This window comes from Hylobates moloch, unplaced genomic scaffold, assembly GCF_009828535.3.
Source record: "Hylobates moloch isolate HMO894 unplaced genomic scaffold, HMol_V3 SCAFFOLD_54, whole genome shotgun sequence".
Classification (NCBI taxonomy): Eukaryota; Metazoa; Chordata; class Mammalia; order Primates; family Hylobatidae; genus Hylobates; species Hylobates moloch.
This window is the reverse complement of record NW_026652329.1, coordinates 22562-28397: the sequence shown is the minus strand read 5'-3', so window position 1 is coordinate 28397 and position 5836 is coordinate 22562.

The following is a 5836-nucleotide window of genomic DNA, read 5'->3' as shown; positions in this document are numbered from 1 at the left end:
AATCTGTTCCTTGCCTTTTTCAACTTCTAGGGGCTGTTTCTCTGCCTTCTTTGGCTCATGGCCTCCTTCAATAATGAAATCGCTCTGACCTCTGTCTTTGTAGTCAAATCTCTTCTCTCTTCAGCTTCCCTCTTTCATCTTTTAACGACCCTTGTTATTACATTGGGCCCTGTATTACTTCATTCTTACACTGCTATAAAGAAATACCTGAGATTGTTTAATTTATAAGGAAAAGAGGTTTAATTGGCTCACAGTTCTACAGGCTGTACAGGAAGCATGGCTGGGGAGGCCTCAGGAAACTTACAATCATGGCAGTAGGCAAAGAGGAAGGAGACATGTCATACATGGCTGAGCAGGCGGAAGAGAGTGAAGGAGGAGGTGCTACACACTTTTAAACAACCAGATCTTGTGAGAACTCACTATTGTGAGAACAGCAAAGAGGAAATCTGCCATCATGATCCAATCACCTCCCACCAGGCCCCTCTTCCAACATTGGTGATTACAATTTGACATGAGATTTGGGTGGGGACAAAAATACAAACCATATCAGGCCCACTCAGATTATTCAGAATAATATCTCTATTTTAAAACCTTTACATTAATCACATCTGCAAAGCCCCCTTTACTACATAAGGTAACATAGTCACAGGTCCTGGGGATTAGAACATGGATGTCTTTGTGGGGGTGGGGGTGTCATTATTCTACCTACTATAAAACCTTAAAATCAAAAAATGGCATCTGCTGATAAATCACAGTTTTACCTTCCTTTATGCTACACAGGACACTCAAACTCTGAATGTTCTTAACAGCCTCAGACAATCATTTCTTCTTTTTCCAAAAGGAGATGATAATAACAGTATTATTTAATAAACCCTTCTAAAAACCTTATGTTGCTTTTTGGTATTTTGCCAAAAACGTATCACAATTTTCCTCACTTAATTCTATTGATATTTTCCTCAGTAGCAATTTAGAACATGTAGGTTAAATAGTACATATGGTTGATTTCCTATTCTCATTAAATGATCTCTTAAACTTCAAAGGCTGAAATGTTTATACAGGCTTCTGGGTTCATGATGGCCCACAAAGCCTATCTATTCCTTGTCTTCTATGTCTTTTCCATCCTGATAGTCTAAGGCCTCATCGGGCAATCATATAGATTACAGAATGCAAGCTGTGTGTCCCATAAGGTAGACCTAATGCATTAGACTTACAGTTAAATAATTGTGGATTTTTTTTTTCCAAATGAAAGAAGTTACATTAATGAATATAATTTGTTATAAATTTCAAAAATGTTCCCTATTAATTTTCCTCAACATTGGTACCTCTTTCTGCTTGTCTGTCAGCGTATGCTAGCTGACAACAAAGGAAATGAACAAGAAGCCAATTAATATTAATAGAAAAAGTCAGAGATAGGAAATAAATTATGTCTAGTTTGATAGCTCACAGTGTGTTTCTATAATTTTATGTTGCATACATCTAATAGAGAACTATTTTGCTAGCTGAAATGCTTTCTCACATAAAGAACTCTAGATGTAAAACATAATTACCTTTCCCTAAATATGGTGGAGCCAACTACCATTTTTTTCATTTTATTGCAGATACTTTACAAAAATATACTATTTTCCTCTTGTAAAAAAGAAGTTTCCTCCTGGAAAGGCAAGAATATGGGCTTTGGAGCTAGATAAATCTGAGTATTAACATCTTACTAGTTGTATGACTTTGTTAGTTTTCTTAAAATTCCCCTCCCTCCCTTCCTTCCTTCCTTCCCTCCCTCTCTCTCTCCCTCTCTGTCTTTCTCTCTTTCTTTTTTCTTTTTCTCTCTTTCTTTTGACAGGGTCTCACTCTGTCACCTAGGCTGGAGTACAGTGACACAATCATAGATCACTGCAGTCTCAACCTCTTGGGCTCAAGTGATCCTTCTGCCTCAACTTCCCAAGTAGCTTGGACTTCAGGCATGCACCACCATGCCCTGCTCATTTTTAAATTTTTTGTAGGGCTGGGATCTCACTGTGTTGCTCAGGCTGGTCTCCAACTCCTGGCCTCAAGTGGTCCTTCCACCTCAGCCTTCCAAAGTGCTGGGATTATAAGTGGCCGACCTAGTTGTATGACTGAATACATCACTTAACTGAATAATTTGTAAGAAATTACATGTGGTTGTTTGCAGAAGATACTAATTAAAGCAACTTAAATACAAAGAGGCATATTTCTTCCTCAGAATAAAGAAGAGCCGAGTTAGGCAGTTCAGGGTTGGTGTGGCTGCTTCTTGGTCATTAAGCATCCAGGATCTCCCCTTTCCATGTGCTCTGCCATCTTTGGCACACACCTTCATGTTCTAGGTTACTCTTGGTCCAATATGGCTTTTGAAGCTCTAGCCACCTCATCTGCCTTCCAAGCAACAGAAAGGACAAAGGGAAGAAGGGCAATAATGACAGTGTTCCAGGAAGCCTACCCAGTGACTTCTGCTTACGTCTAGTTGGCCACTTTTATCTGCAAGGGAAAGGGAAATGTATTACATGTAATAGTTATTAGTATGGGTTTCAAGAAGCTGATTAAATCACTTGGAGGAAATAGGCAGTGTGCTACCCCACCAGTATAATAGAGAAATATTACGTGCAAGTCAGTCCTTGATTTAGCAGCAAAAGCATAAGAACAATAAATATCTTGGACTTAAATGTAAGTAAGCTAGTTGAAGTGTTTGTAGAAAATACCCTAATGCATATTCTCTCTCTCTCTCTCTCTCTCTCTCTCTCTCTCTCTGTCTCTCTTTTTGGAGTCAGGGTCTCACTCCTGTCACCCAGTGGTGCTATCATTCCTCACTGCAGCCTCAACTTCCTGGGCTCAGGTGATTCTTCCACCTCAGCCTCCCAAGTAGCTGGTACTACAGGTGTGTGCCACCACACCTGGCAAACTTTTTGTATTCTTAGTAGTTACAGGGTTTCGTCATGTTGCTGAGGCTGGTCTCAAACTCCTGGACTTAAGAGATCCACCCACCTTGGCCTCCCAAAGTGCTGGGATTACAGATGTGAGCCACCATGCCTGGCTGCATTTTCTCTTAATAATCTCACTTATTTCCCTGCTGCTCCCTTGCCTGTACTGTTATTGAATCAAAGTAGGGGAGGGCTAATGCCATGTAGGAAGGAAAAGGGTATTTGGTAGAGGAATTCCTGAGAGACAGGAAGGGAAAGCAGAAAGTTCTTCTGATAATTGGGAAAAGCAGAGTGTGTGAGAGACAAAGGAGTGGGAGGCCAGAAATAAGTGATTTGGGGATACAGATCTGGTGAAATTCCAAAACATGGCTCATGCCCACTTTCCAGATTTTGTTTCAGACGATGCAGGTTCTTCGGAACAACCCTGTATTGGGGTTGGTACCATGTTCAGTATGACTCAGGTAGCAACGGATGAGGGAGAAGTCTGAGAGCAGCCTCCCAGGATCCCACCAGTACATCATGTTAAGGAGAAAGCAGTCAAGAGTTCCTTGGATTCCTCAGGGGACAGATGGTGCTGAGGGGAACCACTTGGCTGCAGGAAGCCTTGGGTTGCATAAGCAGAGCACAGAATGCAGGAATGAAGAATCTCAGTAACAGGCAGCAAAATGATGCTGCAAAAGATAAGATACAGCCAGGCTTCCCTCCGTCAGCTTCAACAATGAGACAAGGGGCATCTCAGGGAAGGCCACGGGACAGTGTGCTTTTATGAGGGGAGAAAACAGCCAGCAGGGAGTGTTAATTTTATTTATTTATTTTTGAGATAGGGTCTCATTCTGTCGCCCAGACTGGAGTGCAGTGGCATGACCTCAGCTCACTGTAACCTCCAATTCCCAGGCTCAAGTGATTTTCCTGCCTCAGCCTCCTGAGTAGCTGGGATTACAGGTATGTGCCACTACCACCTGGCTAATTTATTTTGTGTTTTTAGTAGAGACAGGGTTTCACCATGTTGGCCAGGCTCGTCTCGAACTCCTGGCCTCAAATGATCCACCTACCTTGGCCTCCCAAAGTGCTGGGATTACAGGTGTGAGCCACCACACTCAGCCGGGAGTGTGAATTTTGAATGAATTAAATTCTATTTAAACTCACAGAGACATAAACACAATTTAAAAATTTCCCCCTGCTATTAGTAGGAATTGAGGCTTGAGTCTAAAATAGGAGTCATTACAGAAAATAACAAATGTTAACATTCTTTCGCACATCTGAGTCATAGTATGCAAATTTCTGTCCTGCTACATGACACAAGGTCTGTACAAAAAAAGCACATGTATAGGTCAATTTCATTTATAAACATAGATTCCAAAATCTTAAATAAAACACTGGTAAATTTAATCCATTAGGATAGTAAAAGAATAATACATCACATCCAAGTATTGTTTAGTCCACAAATGTAAGTGTAATAGATTTCAAATAGGAAGTTTCCACCAGAAACCCTAAGGCAGTAGATATTAGATGGCAAAGTTGTCAGCACACCCTTCTGTGGGAGTTTCAAAGTAGATAATCAAAAACCAGTTGCACAGTTCTCAAGCCCCTCATCCTCAGGGAGGTAAAGAGATGTTGCTATAGGGCTTCTTCGAAGAGGACTTTTCTGGAGAGACATAGCTTGTGAGGATCTCTCCTCCCTCTCTCCCAATAAGCAGGGTTGGGTGATACTTTCTTATTCTTAAGCCAAGGGGGAGCCATTTCAATGGGACCACCTGGAGACCTTGATATGTAACTCCTGCAGGTAATGGGATGCAGTGGACCAATATCTAACTCTTGCCTAGGACACGTGAAAGGCAGTGGTGGACTAGCTAGCTGTTCCAACTACAGGGGTGAAGGTCAAATAAATGATTATATCAAGTGGCCTGCACTCCAAGAGTTTGTCAGGGTGGAAGGTTTCTTTGGAAGGAGAGCTGGCTTAAACCCTTTAAAATCTTGCCTAAGAGAGTTGTCTGGAAGAGCCATGGAACTCCTAACAGAAAGACCCAGTGTAGACTGGACCACCAAAAAACAGAGGCTGAGATGAGAGTAGCCAATGAAAGGAAGATGGTATCACCTGAATTATATAAGGTACAACAGAATCTTCCTACTGGGTCTTCTGCAGAATCTGTAAATGTGTCCTAAGAGAGAAATACTTAGCTTTGAATATCTGCCAATCCCAGAAAGCTTGAAACTATCTAACAAATCTTAGAGAACCAGTATGTGAAAATGGAGACTAAACTAAATTCAACTGCCTCTTTTTTTTTCTTTTACCATAACTTGTTTTCTCAACTTTCCCACTCCCCTCCTGCTATACCCTCCAGTAGAAGAAATTGATGCTCTATTCCATGTCCATGTTTTGTTGAATTTGCTCCCTGTTTTTCTTCTGCCTAGGATGTTTGTACCCCACCTCTTCTGATTCACTTAGTCCTCCAGAAAACCATCAGCACCAAGGTCAATGAATAACATAAGGGCCTTTAATCTGTGTTAAGAGACAGAATGACTATCACAAAGGCGATTTATCCAATGCGATCAGTCTAGAAATGGAACCATTCCATTAAAGCAGGGAATCATAAAATATGATCTGTACTTATTTTAAATATTTTAAGTTCAAACCCATTTATATACATCCATTCACAGGCCTTCAAATGTGAGGCAAGCTTGTTTTTCTTTGTACAACAGTCCACTGATTGGAACTCTGTATTATCATTCTTGAACAAACCACTCACAATATGCATTTTTATGATTCTTCAGTTTGGGTTTCTTTAATGTGCAAGAACTTAAACACACCTGGGAAGAGATCTATGTGTAGGACTTTACTTAAAATTATTTACCCAACTCTATAGTTGTTTTGCTTACATTTATTTCAACAGTCGTTTTTGCTTTTTTTT